Below are 20,125 nucleotides of genomic sequence, written 5' to 3' on the forward strand. Positions count from 1 at the left end.
GTCAGCAGAGCCTGGTACATTCAGTTGTGGCAGGTCCAAGCCCCTCCCCCACTGCACCAAGGCTAGGCAAGGTGTTCCACAATAGGCTCTGGGCTCCAAAAAGCCCGCTCATGCACCAGGGATGGATCCCAATCCCACTACCTGGGGGCCCCTAAACACTTCAAGTTAAACAACTATCTTGCCTATTCAGAGGTCCTAGTCCAGTTCCATGGAGGCTCCACAGCTATTGGTCTACTAGCAATAGTCAAGAGGGTACCTGAAGTGGCCTACTCTAGTAATCAGATTAGTGAATACCCTAACTGTCATCGTAGAAAATTACATCTTTGTGCCTAGATTTCAGAGCTCTGAGTCATCAAGCTCTTCATATTATAATGAAAACTAAAGCAAGGGATACAAGTATATTATCTAACACATCTTACTATTTACTAATACTTAATAATTTTAGTATAAATGGACCATCCAGTAAGATGCATGTTAGGGGTACACAAAAAAAATGTTAATAAAATGCCTTTGGTCTCAAGAGGTTCAGATGTGTTCATCTGAGCATTGAAGTGACTGAGTCCTCTGTTCTAACATGTGTTTCACCACGAAGAAAAAAAAGAACAGAAAGGTAATAAAGAAAAGGAGAGGGGTCACAGCAAGTTCACATTCCACATAAAACCAATGAGATGGACACATGCAACCTTTCACTAGTCCAGAAGAGGAATTCTCACCTAAAAGGAGATGAGGTTAGTGGGGTTAATGTGTTTCATGTGTTTTTAGGGATCTGTTAGTTCACATCATCATTAGTTGTATTTAAGACCTTATAAACCAAACATTTAATAAGTCACTTTGGAATTTACTGGAAATTAACAAGACTGTTTCCTCTGTACTTTCAGGAGCCCATTTTTCTTTCATATGTAGAACTAACACAAAGAAGCACCCCACTCCACTCCAAGCAAAAGTAGAAAGGTGCTGCCTCCAGATACCAGCAGGGGGCAGCAAATAGCAGTTGAGGCTGGAAGTTTAGGGTGCGCTCTTGAATGAAGGATGGGTAGAGATTTGGGGTTCCCAGAATACTATCTCCCATTATAGACAATGCAATGGAGAGAACAAGAAAAAAAGATAGGAGTGCTCCAATGTAGTATCAGTTAGTGGTGGAACTGGGAAGGTCAAACATGCTTACCTCATTTGATTGAAGAAGGTTCAGAAGCACGCCACACATTTTTGAAACATTTTTCACTAACAGCAGTTAGACTTTGCATAAAAATTAATAAGTTTGAAAAATGGAAATTCCTGGTATCCTGAAAACTCATTTTTTTCTATGAAATTCCAATGCATAGGCTGCTATCAATACTTTGATGATGTTTCATTGAGCTGATTCTGTAAGTCTGTATTGAAGTGTGTGTGTGTGTGTGTGTGTGTGTGTGTGTGTGTGTGTGTGTGTGTGTGTGTGTTTTACCAGGAGGCAGGATGGTAGAGGGAGAAAGAAAGAAAGAAAGAAAGAAAGAAAGAAAGAAAGAAAGAAAGAAAGAAAGAAAGAAAGAAAGAAAGAGACAAAAGAAAGAGAAAGGGGGGACAGACAGACAGACTGGGGATGCCCTTTTAGGGAATAATACAGTTAAACTGAAAGACATCCTCAGCTCCCATGCCTCCTCTCCCAATTTCCCTGCACTCCCTTTAACAATAAGTCCTTCTTACCTAAAGCTGTCTATGCTTCACCTGAACTCTAAGGTTAATTTCTTCAAATTCTCTTATGTGAAACCACTCACCATTCGGGTCCTTTTTCAGCTACACCAAGGAAGAATATAATAAAATTTTCCATTCTAAAAAAAGCCTGCCATGATTTTTTTTTTTTGTCTCCATTCATCTAACCCAACAAATAGCGAACACTAGACAATTCAAAGCTGGTAGTAGGATCTTAGATCTCTGAGAGGAAGGGAAACAATGCCAAATATTCAGGAAAACAATGGATACATGTTTTTAAAATTACCAATGTTCCCAGGTCTATGTCCTTTCCAGCACTGCAGAGATGTTTTGTAAAGTGAACTGGTGCACAGTTGAGATGTCAGCTATTCCAGTAAGAGCACGAGACAGAGATGTTAAAACAAAGAACTTTAGGGAGGGTTGTCAGTTGTGGATTGCCCGTGATAAATTGCCTTCATTTAGTTTCCTGAAATTACGAAAGCCTAAACGTCGTGGTCATAAAAGATTTAGGCAGTTGTGGGAAAGGAGCAGAGTCGGGAGGGAATTTGAAAAAAATGTTCAAAATAAATCCTCAATTTGTGCTCCAAGTCTCATCTCCTCCCCTTGCCGACACATTATACAGGATATACCAACACTCCCAGGCTAGCAGAGGCCTCCCTTTCTCCTGTCTTTCCTCTCTCATTCACATTTGGTGTCAACACATCACAGCATTGCATTTGGCAAACACTAGAAAATACTCCTCTTATGTCAAGGGCCTGTTTAACTGTCCCCTCTTCTGGCAGAATTCCTTGATTTTTATGGGCAGAAAAAGAAATCACAGAAAAATTCACTATGATTATAATGCCTAAAGTAAGTTACTGTAATTACCTCTTTATGCTAGCCCTCCAGTTAACCTTGATAGAGGGGACTTTGTATCACAAATCCCTGAACCATTGGTATGTGTCATGTGGCATGGAGTAGAGTAATTTAAATTTAAGAAAATTTAAATATACTTTAACGGATAAGAAATGCCTTATTCATTACTTAGTATGGTGGCTTAAAATGCACATTTTATCAACACATGGCTCCCAATCCTATTGGCAATACTATATCATTTTAGGAAAATTATTAATAGTGTTCTCAACAGACATCATTGCATCTCATGAAGTGCTAGCTGGCTTCTCAGAAGATAGTCTGGTTATATTGGATACAAGATTAACTCAAAAAAAAAATCAGTACCCCTCCTAAATACAAATGGCAAATGAACTAAGAAAGAAATCAGGGAGACAACACCTTCACAATAGCCACAAATAATAGAAAATATGAGTAACTCAAACCAAGCAAGTGAAAGACATATGGGAAAAAAAAAACTTCAAATATTTGAAGAAAGAAATTAAAGAAGATAGCAAAAGATGGAAAGATCTTCCATGCTTATGGAACAGTAGAATTAACATAGTAAAAAATGGCCATCTTACCAAAAGCAATATACAGATTCAACACAATCCCCATCAAAATTCCAATAAAAGTTTTTACAGACCTTGAAAGGCCAATACCAAACTTCCTATGGATAAACAAAAAACCAGGAGAACTAAAACAATCCTGCACAATAATAGAACTGCTAGAGGTATCACCATCCCTGATTTCAAGACGTGCTGCAGAGCTCTGGTAACAAATACCACGTGGTATTGGCATAAAAACGGATATGTTGCTCACTGGAATTGAATTGAAGTCCCAGACATAAATCGACATATCTATGGACACCTGATTTTTAACAAAGAAGCCAGAAATGCACAGTGGAAAAAAAGAAAGCATCTTCAACAAATGGTGCTCGTCTAACTGGATATCTGCAGATAAAAGAATGCAAATAGATTCTTATTTGCCACCCTGCACAACACTCAGATCCAAGTGGATCAAAGACCTCAACATAATGAATGAAGAGAAAGTAGGGAATATCCTTGAATGCACTGGCACAGGAGACAGCTTCCTGAACAGAACACAAATAGTGCAGGCACTAAGATCAACAATTAATAAATGGGACCTCATGAAACTGAAAAGCTTCTGTAAGGCAAAGGACACTGTAAATAGGACAAAACAGCAGCTTACAGAATGGGAAAAGATTTTTACCAACTCCACATTAGATAGAGGGCTAATATCCAAAATATATAAAGAACCCAAGAAACTAGACATCAACAAACCAAATAATCAAATTGAAAAACAGGATACAAATTTAAATATGATTCTCAACAGAGGAATCTAAATGTCTGACAAATACTTAAAAAATATTTAACATACTTAACCCCCAGGGAAATGCAAATCAAAATTACATTGAGAGTCCATCTTACACCTGTCAAAATGTCTAAGCTCACACAAGTGACAACTTTTGCTGCAGTGAATGTGGAGCAAGGGGAACACTCCTTCATTGGTGGTGGGAGTGCAAACTTGTGTAGCCAATATGGAAGTCAATATTGTGGTTCCTCAAAAAAATAGGGAATTGATATGCCTTAAGAACCAACTATATCACTCTTGAGCATATACCCAAAGGCCAAAGGAAACTCCATCCTACCACAAGGACACTTGCTCAACTATGCTCATAGTAGCTTTATTTATAATAATCAGAAACTGGAAACAACCTAGATGTCCCTCAATCGAAGAATGGATAGAGAAAATGTGGCACATTTATACAATGGAGTATTACTCAGCTGTTCAAAAAATGATGTCATGAAAATTGCAGGTAAATGGGTGGAACTAGAAAAAAATTATCCTGAGTGAGGTAAACCAGGCCAGAAAGACAAACAAGGCATGTACTCACTTATAAGTGGATATTAGCTGTTAAATAAATGATAATCACACTACAATTCACAGATACAAAGAGGGTAAGTAACAAAGAGGTCTCTAAAGGTGACACATAGATCAATCTGAGAAGGGGAATAGAATAGATTCTGAAGGACAATTGGAGAGGGTGAGAATAAGCAGGATCAGGTGGAGAGGAATGGAAAGAGAGTGTACAACAAGAAACAACTTGAATATTTGGGCATGTGGGGAGCAATGTGGAAACCCAGAGCAGCAATAATTCCCTGGAATCTACAAGGGTGACCCTAGTGAGGACTCCTGGTAATGAAGGATACAGAGCCTGAACAGTCCATCTTTTTTAATCAGACAAGGCTTCCAGTGGTGGAACTAGGACACCAACCCAGGCAACAAACCTTTAATGTGCAGTCTCTCCTGTCTACAAGATATGCTGGGCAGTGGTGGCTCAGAACTTGTGGAAGTGGCAAACCAATGACTGATCTAATTTAAGGCCCTTGCCCTAGGAGGGAACCTCTGCCCCAACATTGCCTGGGTGACCAGGAAGCAGAGACTGGATAGCCAAAATACCTATGGTAGAACCAAACAGGGCTGGCGCGCGCACGCGCACGCGCGCGCGCACACACACACACACACACACACACACACACACACACACACATCAATGAAATGATCCCTAATGATTTTCTGCAATATTCATGGATTGTTGCCTTTTCTGGTTGTCACCAAAGAGGCTTCCTCTGGCAGCTCATGGGAGCAGAGGCAGAGAACCAGAGCCAAATATTAGGTAGACAGAGAGCCTAAGCTGGAGGTCTCTGTTGGGTTCCTCTCCTTGGAGCTCAGGTAACCCCATGGAAGAGAGGGAGGAGGAATTGTGGGAGTCAGAGGGGTCAAGGAAACCAGGAGAGTACACCTACGAAATCAATTAGTCTGGGCTCATAGGGACTCACCGAGATTGAAGCAGCAGCTGCACAGGTCTGCGCTAGGTCCTCTGCATATATGTTGTGGTTGTTGGCTTGTTGCTTTGGAAAGACTCCTGATAGTGGGAGTGGGGGTGTCTCTGACTCTTCTACCCACTCTTAGAATCATTTTCCTCCTACTGTGTTCTCTTGCCCAGCCTTGATGTGAGGGTTTGTACCTGGTCTTATTATATCTTGTTGTGCCATGTTTGGTCGATGTTCTTGGGGGGCCAGCTCTTTTCTCAGGGAATATGGGATAGGGGTGGATCTGTAGGAGAAGGGATGTGGGGAAAATCTGGGAGGAGTGGAGAGAGGGGAAACTACAGCTGGGAGGTATTGTATGAGAGAAAATAAAGTACTTGTTTTGAAATTTACTGATCCTTAATTTTCCTAGGGGACCAAGGTAATCTACAAAAGCCCAGATGAAGATACGACCAGCAAGGAAACAAGTTGTCTTATACACTCTCCTTCAGTGTTCTTATGAGCCTGTTGTGCAGGGGAAGACACAGCAACCATGCTCGGACAGCTAATGTATTAGCTAAGATGCCATTCTGTTGGATGTAACAAAATTTGTTATAGCTATTCAACTGAAGAGTATGTAGCTGCTGGTTTTGTTGATTTACTCACTTGCTTTCTCTCTTGTGAATAGAAATATTAGGCATCTACCTAAGAGCAACCTGGGTGGTTGTTCTTCAAAGTTTCTACCAAACTCTGAAGCTCATTCCAGAATCTCGCCTCAACATCTATAGTGTGCAATTTTGGTCCTCATTATGCAATGTGGCTGTTCCTGCTGATGCTGGATTTAGGGAGAGAAAGTTTGGGGAGGAGTAAGGAGGAAATCTACTTGCCAGATCAAACTGTATCCCTTTTTTGCAAGAATATAATTACTTGCTCAAAAGCCTCCCAACTCTCACCAGGATTTTTGCTAGAACTTCATTGATGAGAGTGGGGTCATATAGCTAAGCTCCTTCTGCAAAAGATCAGTGGAAGATGGCATTTTAAACTGGGAATATTGATACCCCTAATTTTAAAAACAGAGTCCTGGAATTAAAGCTAGGGAAAGAAAGGGAAAAATAAATCAAAGAGGTAGCTAATATAATACACACGAGGACATCAATAATCTCCTTGTTCCCACTGAAGTAAAAGATACTACAGTGTAAGGGCTACTTATAAAATCCCCTGCTAAAATAATACCAAATTTCTATCCTAACCAGAGTGACTTAGTGATATTTCTTCCTTATCCCTGGTTTTGCATTATTGTCTCAGTCCTTCCAGGCAGGCATTTTATCCATCTCCTATTCTCCACTGAAACCTTCCTCCTATTCAATGAGCTAAACCAAAACTATCTCTAAAACCTCGTCTAAATATCTTCCCTCAATCGATTGACAACATTGCTATAAGTACCCTATGCTAAACAGGCATTTGAGAAGAATATACTAGAAATTTCATTATAGTAATTTATTCATCATTACTTATCACCTACTGTGGTGTGATTTATATGCATCCTTTTATTTTTGGGAAAACTGTATATTCCTATTTATTGCATCAATATTCATAATGTATATAAAAGATACAAAAAGAACCCAAATATTCATCAAGAGATAAGTGAGTAGAGGGAAATATGTGGTATATACTTAGTGAAATACTACTCATGTTTAATAGAGAAGGAATTAAGTTAGTCAAAAAGAAAAAAAGAAAAACGCTATATGATGTCACTTATATGGGGTTTCAAAGTTTACAAAATTGAGAAATTAAGATTCTTAGGTAATGTAGAGAATCAACTGGCATACAGTTTCTGTGATGTCAGGAAAACAAGCTGTAGAGTGCTGTTTCATGGCATTAATGAACTGTATCTATAATCCTGTTAAGGAAGGAGGCCTCATGTGATATGTACTAATCATAACTAATAAAATACGTTTTAGTAGTCTATTATTGTGCTCATTTCCTGGGTGACAGATTTTAATTTGGAACCCATAACACAGTGCCTTTAGATTTGGGGATCATCATTACTATATTGTCCACAGATGTGTCACTTGGGATATCATCAAAGATTCTTAACACAATGACTGAAACTTACCATCTTCATAGAAGTAAGCCTTGCTCACTAGAAAGGTTCAGTTAGTGCTTCATTAATAGTTAAATTAATAACAAGAAAAGGTATTAGTCACAGAGTCTTGGTAAGTACTATATTATTTTAATCTTTCCCTGAACTACTTGCCTTCACACTATGCCATAGTTACCTATTCTTTCAAGAAATATTTATCAAACACCTAGAATGCACTGAGTAGATAGGACATAGAGCAAAAGGCAAGGATCTTAGGCTTGATGATTATGGTCTGGTTCACCCAGAAGAAACACAATAAACAACAAAAACCCAGGAAAGATATGGTTAAAAAAAAAAGATTTTATTTTGGAGGGGTTGGAGGAGTGTGAAATCATTGTTGATTTTGCATCTCAAGGAAGGCTGAGATGAAATCCCTCAATCTGGGGTCATTTATTATTTTGTGGGGTTTCTTCTTTGTTCCCTATTTCTGGTATTTTAAGAGTAGAGTGGACCTGAAGAACACATATGTCTGGAAGCCTGTTAGCCTTCCCTCTTCCTGGCTGTGAGTCACACCACCTTATCTCATAAGCCTAATGGGGAATCTATGAGGGAAACTCACGAGCTTTCTGCTATGTCAAAATTGTGATCATTTGGGATGGAACTTTTTTCTGGGCTCTCCAGCCTTTGAAACCATTTGCAAAAAGAACTTCAGACAACTCAGGCTTTCATGTCAATGAAAGCATAAAGAGGAAACGTTGCTCCTGCCTTCAGGTAGGCCAAGCCCTGATCCCTCTGTCATCAGAGGGTAGCAAGCATTAAACTTTGTCTGCCATCCACTCTTCACAGCAGGGGATCTTGCTCCATTGGATGGGGCATGGAGGCTATCTTTTCTTCAGATCTATAGTCAATACCCAGGTGTACAGATACACTCAGTGGGGAAAAGGAATGAAGTGAAAGTTAGCCACAGTGGGGGTTGTCTGTGTCCCCAAACTTTTTTACTCTAGTGAAAGGAAGTCAGTCTCACTTGTGTGCTATCTCATTCTGAAGATGGCCTCAAAGTTCCTTTTGTGGCCATTGCATCAGTTATAAAAATACACTTCCTACTTCTCCAGCATGGACAAACACTTATTCTTTCTCCAGTCCTTTTTTTAGAGAAGCTGAGGTGATATAAATGTCCCTTGATGGAGACATATTGAATTATTCATGCTTCTAGAAATTCATTTTAAGAGCAATTCTTTTCTTTGAACCTTCATATCCACTTCTGAGAATATAGGAGTGTTTATGCAAAGCCAATGAAGGAGATTCTTTAAAGGATCAAGTTTGGTTTGGTGTCTACTCAGAGAAAGACTATACATGTGGTATCTAGAGAGGAAAGGCCGTATGGGCCACCAAAGATGACGTCAGAGTTCCATTTTCCCATTCCACAGCCCACTTCTGCTTTCAGCGCGACTGTAGCAGCTAACTTCAAGAGAGTGAAGACTTACCTCCATCTCTAAGCATTCTGCCTTCGGCTCTACCTAGAGGTTTACTACTCGGGAGGAAAAGAAATCCACCCAGCATGGTATGCAAATTAGAAATGCAAGGTTAATATCTATGGAAGTATGCTCAGTCAATGGTTCCAGGCCAGGCTTGAGTGCTGGCCTCCTTTCTACACATGGATGGCTTACACTCAGGTAGCTTAGATACCACCTCATTAGCTTACTCTTCCTGGTCCCCCTCCCTTCAATCTTCACATCTGATTGCTTGGATTACCTCTTTCAGTGGAATTCAAATTCAGATATCACCCATATCAAAACAGCTCATTAGTAGATTTAGGTCAATGAACTGAATAAATCTAAAAGAATGAAAAATAATCAACTCATACTTATTTAAGCCTAGAAAAAAAAGTGTTTGATGAATTTTTCAGTGATTATGTTGACACTTGAAAGCAGACTATAGGTGATATCATACTTGAAACAACCAGTCTAGAAAACAAAGAATTATGTAAGATTTGTTAGCACAAAGTCCTCCTTGACATTTTGCTATTCTCACCAAACATAGACCTCCCTGCTGGGTGTAATGTACAAAATTTGATAGTCAGACAAGAACAAAATATGGGTCCTGAAGTACAACTAATTCCTGTAACACAAACATGCCTCATATAACCAAGGCTTATCCTTGTTCTAACGAAGCCTTCCTCATATGCTGGTGAGGCACTGTTGCCAAAGGCCATCAGTCAAATCAGACAGTCAATCAAACCAACATCATTGTTTTCAATGGGTTTGTCTTTATCTTCCATGTACATCTGTGAATGAAATTCCTGAACACTTAATACAATAACTATTAATAATTTATCTATTTATTCATACAACAAGGTATATCTTGAAGAACAAGTCTTTCACATGGAATTGTTGCCCAATAAATACATTCTGTATGATAAATTGCCCCATCAAATGTCCAATAAACCAAAAACAATACTACAGGGGCATTCAATTCCATTGAAAACTTAGGAAATCCTTACTACTTTCAAAATAGGTTCTAAAGTAATAATTGTTTGATAAGTAAAGTACCAAAATAAATAAAACCAAAAGTCTCTCAGGTTTTTACTTGTTTTGGATTTTAATATATTTTATATACATAATCAGCTATTTTGAGATAAGATCCTAATTTAAATCTAAAAGTCGCTTTTTATCATATATGCCTTACACAGACAGGCTAAAGGCAATTTTATATAATATATTTAGAATTTTACACATGAAACAAAGTTTCAGAGTGTGGAAGTTTTCTGATGAAACATGTTAGCACTATTTCTGATCTAAGAACACTTCAGATGTGGGGTATTAGGATTAGGGGTGCTGTATCAAATCCTCTTCCCCTGCACAGTCAAATGTGTGTTCTCATCATGGGTCAAGAATCTCTTCCTAGGCTGCTGAGTGATCCCTTCCTCCAACCCCTAAAGAGAGGCTGCCAGAAACTACAACTCTGTCTAATGAGCCCAATTGGCCACCCATTACCTACCAGCATAAACAGCTTCTTCATGTCAAAATTATTCCTCTGCTTATTTCCTCCAAAGTATGTTTCTTTAAGATTTTTGCTGGTCTGGCCAATTTTCTGAGCTGGGAAATACTCAGAAAAGACTAGGAGGAGGATTTCAACTTGACCACTGCTGAACTTATCTCCACTTAGAGAATCAAGTGGTTTACCCCAGAGTGCAACATGTTCATGGGCTTGTCCCAGTACAGTGTAATGTCTATGCTCAGAATCAAATTACCAACCCCCATCAAGGAATGTGAGGGCCAGATGAGAAGAATGGTTATACTTTCGTTTTGTTGCTTTGTTTATTCAGTGCTAGTTGTATGCAGCTCAAGACGGAGTGAACTTTGTTAGCTTATTTCATTTAGTCTTCACAGTGATTCTCAGAATGTGATCTAGTTTTAATATTTTTCTTTAGGGACCTGGACTGACAGACATTAAAGAATTTGCCCCACAGATAGAAAAAGATAGACAAAGGCCTGACCATCCAATTAGATTTTTAAATACTTCATTCAATTATTTAACTATTATCAACATAATTTATTGGTCAACCCAAACTGATGTTACTAAGAGCACTGTTAATATCTAACAGTAAGGTTTGTGAATAAAGATATTCTTTTTTTCTGTGACTGCCAGATGATTGGTCTTGAGTTATATTTGAAAATACAGTTACAAGACTTATATTCTCAAGGGGCTCAAGAGCATGTGGAAATAAACGTTTTCTAGGCTAAGGTGTCCCGGATGAAAATCTGACAGTCAAATAGAATCTATTTGGATAGCTTCCAGTTTCACACATACCAGTCTGCTTAAAGTTACCTCCAAACTCTCAGCATATAGATGCCTTACAGGAGATACAGGTCTTAGGCCTAGAGACTAGGGTTTCTTAGGAAGTAAGAGAAATCCATTGTATAGGATTCCAGACTCTAGAACATCATTTAAGATGTACTCAGTAAAGACTTGTTGAATACATGTTGAATGAATGACAATATATCAATAACTATCATATTAATAAATAACAAGTTTATTAACAAAAGTTTTTAACAAGAATCTTAAAAGGTCTTATTAATAAAAAAAAAAAAAAAAAAAACCTGGAGCCAGGTATTTGGGTGAAAGGCTGAAAGATCAGAGAGACAGAACAAGCTGCAGCCAACCTTACCTTGCCAACTCCTCAGCTGATCCTGTTTCATCAGACTGAAAGCCTCTAAATCCTCACCGAAAAGGGTCTTAGTTGAACTGCTTAAAAGCCTATAGTTTTTGGTCCTCATGCCTTATATACCTTTCTGCTTCCTGCCATTACTTCCTGAGATTAAAGGCATGTGTCCTTCCCAAGCAAAGAAATGAGATCTCAAGTGCTGGGATTAAAGGTGTGTGCCACTAAGCCTGTCTCAGTGTGGTCTTGAACTCACAGAGACCCAGATGGATCTCTGCCTCCCAAGTGATAGGATTAAAGGCATTTGCCACCACTGTCTGGCCTCTATGTCTAATCTAGTGACTAGCTCTGTCTTCTGATCCCCAGATAAGTTTTATTTGTTAGAACACAGATAGGAAATCACCACAAAAGTTACCTTTTGAATTCTTACTCTAAACCAGGCATCTGTCTAAGATTTCATACAGATTACAATTTTTACTTCAGCCAGCAAGTCTGAGGCCAGCGCTAGTCAGTTCTCATGGAAAGAGGACAAATATCCAAAGCCCATGAATGCAGACACAGAGCCAGGATTGGAACCCAAACTTCAGAGCTGAGAATGCTGAGCCCAACATCTTCCTTGCCATGTTACAAAAAGGAGCACAAGAATATTACACACTGGGATGAAGAAAATTATAGACTGGAAACCTTGATGGCAGAGTGTCTAAAAATATGTGGAGTATGCATAAATCCCAAGCTTTGCAATTTCTCTCATAACATGTTTGGCTTACTTTTGTCATTTAACATTCCTTCACACTTGTGCAAACTTCCATTGCCATAGCAAACATCATAGCACAAGGCAATGCCTACATCTGTGGACATGGAAAAAGCAAATGCAATTAAAAGTCAACAGAAGAAGCCAACTTGATCCACAAAGTTCCCATGGTTTCTACTGTTGAGTCAGGATTAATGGAAGCAACATGGAAATAAAAGGACAGACAGACATTTCCTGAAGCAGAAGTTTTCCTTTAACAAGAACAACTGAAGGGCCTGTGTCTCTCCACAGGAGTAAAGACTGTGTGCACTTAGCATGGGGCAAAAGGTGTTTTATGGGGCAGAAAAGGGATGGGATGAAAGATTCCATGTGTTTATCAGTTTCCTTGCAGTCTCAAAGTAGTAGAACCCAGCAGTGGGAGCCTGCTTGATTCCTAACAGCTCACAGGGATCATCAGTGACATCAGCTTTCCTGTCCAGAGCATCTCAGTTCACCTGAGGCTTTTAGATCATTAACTCTTCATCTGCTGGATCCTAAGGCAGAGAAAAGATATTGGATTTGTATTCTTAGGACCTGGTATAATGGTAGACACAAATTTCACATTTAACAATCATATATACTGAATGAATAGCATGAGACTTTCTCATATTGACTATCATTAATCACTCTAAATGCAAAGACTTAGGTTTTTTTCTATCCAATAGGACTTTAAAGAACCCAGTAATATTATTCCTCTTCTATACTCAAGTTCTGACTACATTGAGAAACAAAACAAAGTATTAAATCAAATAAACACTAACATAATATCCTTATAACTGAGAGAACTGGTTTTGAAGGTTCTACCTTATACCTGTTAGGAAGTGAACTTCTTTTTATTAACACAATTAGCAAACATCTGTATAGTCATTGATAGTCTTGGAAAGCTGTTAACTTTCTAGAAATAGGGCTTTTCTCACTAAATTCATACCTTTACAAGCATATGGGCTTCCCTATGTAAAAAGGGAGAGAGAGAGAAAGACAGACAGAGAGACAGAGAGAGACAGAGACAGAGAAAGAGAGTGACTGAGGTATTCGAACTCTTTAGGCCCACTTTGGGAATGAGTTAGCCAAACAAAGAAAGATTACAATAGTAAAGCTGTAGTTAACTAGAGGGACGGCATTGTGGAAAGTGTGTTGGTCTCAATTTCTGATTGTATTTAAAATAGCAAAAATAAAGGGCTTCTGGAGATTACTACAAACTCTGCAGCTAGCCTTCTAAGCCATAGGAAAGCCCAGACGTGGCTTACAAATTTCTGAAGCAACTAGGAAGCAAGCAGCCTTTGAAATTCTGAATGTTTGAAGAGGGAAGTAAACAGTCCTGGAGGCAGCCTGCATGAAGGAGGACAGACATAGATGTGTTCAGGCATAATTATTATTCTCAGAAATTGAATTGTCTACTAGTTCAGTGAATGTTCTAGCAGCAGAAGGGGGTCCCCTTTAAGATTGTATATGAAATATACGGGGGTGGGATTATGCCCCTTCAAGACAATATTCACCCTAAGATTAGAGATGGCTGTTAAAAGAATCTAAACATCAATTAATCTTCAGTTACCAAGCTGACTTTGAGATAACAGCTTAGTGCTTGTATTTTTCTGCAGGAGATGCTACACAAGGAATCTGATCCCTTAGAGGAAGGTTTCTCATAGTTTCACAGTAGTGCCGTTAGTGTGTGGAAAGCACTGGTATCATTTACCGGCAATTCAGCAAATGAACGAGTGGAAGAGGAGAAAAAAGCATTTTTATTTTTAAGTTAGAAAATCCTACAGCCAGCATCACAGAGAGACTTAGAATTCAACCGTTTCCCTTACTGGAAACCATCTCTTAAATAATGCAAAGGGAAAGCTGCATGTACATCCTCAAAGAGTGAGTGTTATGGAAAGGCAAGAAAGCAGCCTGAGCAGATCCCGGAAAATCCCAGTGCAGCTCTGGGTGTACGTAGGCTGGTGGGGTGAGTTCTGCCTGGACTATACAAAGGAGAACAGCCCCATGCCCAGGACTGGATTCAAAAGGATGAACTCTAGACCTGTTGGACCCCTGAAGTACAAGGGATGTGTGGAATTCGGACTGCATTTAGAGCACAATAACCTCTGCTTGTGGGGTTAGTGTCTTTCCTCAGAGGTTGAACGTAATACTTTGAGAAGGGAGACAGAAGAAATAAGTGCAGAGGGGGACATATGAATTTTTCAGGATTTAAGTTCTTCGTCTCCAGTGACTATGTGTTTATCCTTAGGTAAATTATTTGAGTCACAGTTTAAGGAGTCATCAAATGGAAATATTAGCTCCCACCTTGAAGGTTTATTATGAACAAATGGGTATTTATAAGGTATGTTCATGTTATCTAATTCAAAGCTCTTTTAAGCACAGTCCAAGTATCAAAAGCATCTATATCACCTTGTGTCTTGTGAGAAATGTAAAGATTCAAGCTCCATCATTTACCTTAAAATACAGAGCCCTTGACTGCTGCAAGGAGCCTGTTTTAACAAAGCTTCCAGGTGAGCTTGTTAATATTAAATGTGAAAGCCATGGATGTGATGCATTCTTTCTTATAAAATAAACATGATTAGCAGTATAGTATACAGGTAAGAAAATAGAGTTTGAGAGGTCAAGAAACTATCCTACAATCACAGTGCATAAATGGCAAGGCTGGGATTCAAAGTCAAGCCATTCTGGCCACAGAGCCTGGGTCATGTCTGTGCTGCCTTCCATAACATCATAATTACCATGGCTAAAAATAGCATTTCATTTCTAAGAGATAATAATTGTGTTCTAGAAGCCACCCTGTACTAGGGCTAGAACACAAGGGGTGGAGTCATTAGGACATTGTTCAAAGACCTGACCATGATTTCTTAGCTATAAGACTATCTATAAACTGATGGACATATAAGCTTTGATTCATTTATTTATGTAGCTTTAATTGGATTAATTTGAAGCATTTAGTAATAAAGATTTCACACCATTACCTTGTTATTCACAGAAGAATGAATGGCACTTGAAACATGGAAGTTATGGACCTTTGATGTTTTGAAGCTAGGTCTCTTTAAACTCATTCAAATTCTATTGATCAAGTAGGAGAGTAGAACCAGATATTAAAAGGAAAAGAGAAAGCTATATAGACCAGATATGCTCGCCAAGCCTCCAACCAGAATCACTAACATACAAACCCAGGTCAGTAAGGCTCTAAGCTCAACGGAAGACAACCAGAGCTATTCACCAAGACAGAAAGGAAATTTTTGTATTTAGATAATAAATGGGGAAAGGACAATGAAATTATAAGGCTGGTTTGCTAAGGACAGACACCAGAATGGAGTTTGAGACAGAAGTTTCCATTTCCCATGCCTAGAGCTTGCCCCCCCCCACCTGAAATTGAAACTCAAAATTTGAGAATTGTTGTCTCATTTTCCTTAGCTCTGATCTAAGGGGAATAAATAAATGGTAGCTATCCTCCAGTGGGCCCCAGTGTCCTCATCTATAAAACAGAAATATGATTAGGGACCAGGATGGTATCAAGAACAAACTTATCAATTCAGCATCATTAGCAACTTCCTTTAATTTTTAGGAACTATTTAGACAGCTACACTGAGATGGATCCTGAAATTTCATACCTTAGTTGGTAATAAAAAAGACAAAGGCATGGAGAAGGCTCTTAAGATATAATCCAAATTCTTCCTTGTGGATTAAAATAAAGGCGCGTTCTTTTATAGACTACTTCAGGCTCCCAACAATTCATCTTATCTTTCAGCCACTAACCTCATCCTGGGCCACCCAATCGGCTGTAACCAAAATAAATACTTTCACTACTGCAGAAATAAATTTCCAATTACTACCTGTTAATCATGAGACACTTTATATTACATCCTCTTCCCCCAAATTTTTTATGTGCTGGGGAAGTGTGTTTGTATATGTGCAAGAGTGTTCAGGTGCATGCAAGGATTAGAAGTCAACCTCAGATCTTCCTCTGAAATCATCTACCATGTGTTTGGTGACAGGGTCTTTCACTGGGACCTAGGGCTCATTGATTGGACTAGAATGGCTGGTCAGAGAGCCCCAAAGATTGGCTTATCTCTGCCTCTCCAGCACTGGGATTATAAGCACATGCCACCAACACCTAGTTTGTATGTGGTTCTGGAAGCAAATTCAGACTCTCTCATTACTGATCTATTGCTCCAGTGCTATGGAATATCTTTCTGTATGCTATAAATATATGTTGTTCCCATTGGTTAATAAATAAAGCTGTTTTGGCCTATGGTAAGGCAGAATAAGAGCCAGGCAGAAAATCCAAACAGAGATACAGAGAGAAGGGCAGAGACAAGGAGACTCGAGCCTGCCCCCCAGGGAACAACATGTCACCAGACCAGTAATGGCACGGCCACAGACCACGTGGCAAAACATAGATTAATAGGAATGAGTTGAGTTAAGTTATAAGAGCTAGCTAACAAGCCGGGCGTTGGTGGCGCACGCCTTTAATCCCAGCACTCGGGAGGCAGAGCTAGGCGGATCGCTGTGAGTTCGAGGCCAGCCTGGGCTACCAAGTGAGCTCCAGGAAAGGCGCAAAGCTACACAGAGAAACCCTGTCTCGAAGAGCTAGCTAGCAAGAAGCCTGAGCCATAGGCCAAACAGTTTATAATTAACATTAAGCCTCAGAGTAATTATTTTATAAGCAGCTGCGAGACTGCAGGTGGGAGAGATTCGTCTGTGGGCCAGGTAGAACCAGAGAAACCTCCAGCTACCCTCCAGCCTTTCTCCCAAGTTTTACAATACAATTGCTACACACATAGACCGGGGCGGGGGGTTACTAAAGCTAAGATTGTGTGCTTTTGTGTTATGCTCCTTAGCATCCCATCCTAGCCTAAAATGTGATTATTAGCTTTCTCATTTTCCTTTCACTTGACTATCATCTCTCATGATTACAGATCGTGTAACTAATGTTAGTCAATGTGGTTTGTTGCTTTCAATCCATAGCAAGATCTGGGAAAATGATGATGAACCAGTAACATATACTCATGGTATTCTGAAATTTTAAATTTTCCTTACATTTGTATGCCTAAAGCTGTATGCAATTAGTTAAACTTGAGCCTCATATTCCTCAACTGGAGAACGAAATAATATAGTGTCTATGCAGATTGCTATAAGTAAATACATGAGGAATGCTTAGAAAGTATCTCACCCACAGTAAACACAACACAAATTTCGACTATGTTTTTACTAATTGTTCTTAAACAGCTTTTTTAAAATCACTGATACCTGAACAACTTCTTAACCTTGATCACACATATACATACCAAAGAGACTTTGAGACTTTAAAGTGGAGTAAAGAAAAAAAAAAGGGGGGGACTAGAGACTTTCATACTTAGTGTTTCAACCTGTGCACTGATATCATGCTTGCAAATAACTGGAAAACTTCATTTCTTCATCACTTAAACATTATTTAATATGAATCTAGTTACAGCATGTGACATACATAATACAATCAGAATATATTATTTTATTAACACTGTGTGTGGTTTTCTATTTTTGACTGTTCTAGGCTGGTAGACAAAATTACCACCCCTGTCATGTATACCATATCACTGGTACATTGTATTATTAATTGATGTGACTGGCTATGATTCATTGCTTTTTCTGGTCATATCACTCATTATTACTTGCATTGGTCAGATATTTATATTATTGAAATAATTTCTTAATAACATGGGATATTTACTTCTAAATCTAGAGTTATCTATCCAAGTCTTTATAGATCTATAAATCTATTTATCTAGTAGAAGATTTTGCACAAAATGGATATTCTGGTCATGGCTAAATTAAAATCCATACTTAACTCTCTTAGGTTCCCAATGCTTTAATGCTCAAATCTGACATAGGCTGGAATTCTGAATTAATAATATTGTTGGCAATATGTATAACAGAACAAGTTGGGAAGTATTGTAAACTATGGTCTTTAGCAAACCATACACTAACATTAATTAATTCAATGCGGGTCTAGCATTATTAAAACCACAAATATTATATATTGTAAAGAGAATGAGAGAATAAAAATTCATGTTTACAACTGATAAAACTCTTAATTTGGGCTGTCTTGTTAACTTAAATTTCTTTAGAAATAAATGTGTTGGTATTTTGTAAAAGTCGAGATATGACTTACCTTGGCACTACTAATTTTAATAGATTAGTGAACCAACTTCTTAACCCTTGAGCAGAAACAATATATATTTTTTTGCTTTAGACCTTCCAATGGAAGAAGTACATAAGAAGTCCTTCCAATACAACTTCTGAGAAGAGAACTGAGCTATTATAAGAGAAGATATATGATTTCTCAGTGGTTTAATTCCAATCACATATGTAATTTATCTCAAAATATTTTTCAAGCAGTTCTCAGTGTTGTGTTCAGCTTTACTCTCTCTGGGAAATTGCTTTCAATTTGAAAATCTAACAGAATAAATCTGAATTTTATGATTTCAGGTGAGTTTTCCTTAAAACAGCACAAAATGAATCAGAACCCATTGGCAAATAAGCAATGTAAGCAGAATTCAAGCCTCAGAATAATTTCATTTAAAGGAGTATGCCTTCACTCCTGTTTACTAGTTAAAGCAAATGCTGCTTTGAGTAAGGGTTGTTAATCTCATTCATGGTACACCAGGGAGAACGAACATAGGAGGGGAACAACGGGATGTCTTCCCTCCCTCAGAACCCTACCCACGATATGGACACCAGTTCCCCAAGCAAGAAGACAAAAGAACAAAAGGCCTGATTGTTAGCAAGGATCTGTGAGCCTGCAGAGCCCTGCAGGACCTGCAGAATTCACTTGTAAAGGTACCAAGAAGTGAGGCTGTCACTGCACACACTGCAGTGACATACGGCCAATAGGTTGTTGGTGAATATTTAATATGCTGAAAGGCAAGACTCTGATGCCAAACCACTAAGGTTACAAAGAAGCAGAGCCACCATGACAAAGTCTGGCCCTGCTGGTGACAAGGGTGCTATGTTACAGAGCTCCACTCCACAAGTTAAGATTAAAATTCACTCCATTCACACAGCCCAACTCCCTGCTGAAGAAGACCTCAGTAGATTTTCTCTATAGTTAAAGCTATCTTCCATGGTTCATCAACTTTAACGCAGGGGGAAGTCACACAGTAGGACCTTCACAGCTGTCTAACCTATGATTCAGAGCCTGGAGTCACTGGTTTTGTCTCAGAATTCTCAAATCCTCAATCTAACAGTGATTACATTCTAGAATGTTGTCATGTTTGTCCTGTTTTGATAATGAGAAATAGATTTTTCTGGGTTTCTGTTGTTTGTTTATTTTTGTTTTATCCAAAATGAGAAATAAACTATCCAATTGGTGGTATATTTTAATATTTTAAATCAAAAACCCAAATTTTGAGGTAATTAAAACCATGCCCCCACACATAAAGCCCTGAAGAACTTTTAAAATCTTCAAGAGTGTACTGACTTGGAATATTCCTCTGGGTTTTCTGTCATCCAATACAGTTGACTGAAACCACAGATTAGTAAAAAAAAAAAAAAAAGTGACTAGAGAAGAATAGAAATGCTAATAGTATTAGTAGCTAGTATTTTGTGACAGACTGTACTAGGTCCTGTGCTAAATGTGGTATATGCATTATTTCTCTTGATCTCCACAATAGCCTTATGCAGGAGACTTTATTGTCTACATTTTCTAGAAGAGGAATTTAGATTCTGAT

This window comes from Peromyscus maniculatus, chromosome 4 (assembly GCF_049852395.1).
Source record: "Peromyscus maniculatus bairdii isolate BWxNUB_F1_BW_parent chromosome 4, HU_Pman_BW_mat_3.1, whole genome shotgun sequence".
NCBI lineage: Eukaryota > Metazoa > Chordata > Mammalia > Rodentia > Cricetidae > Peromyscus > Peromyscus maniculatus.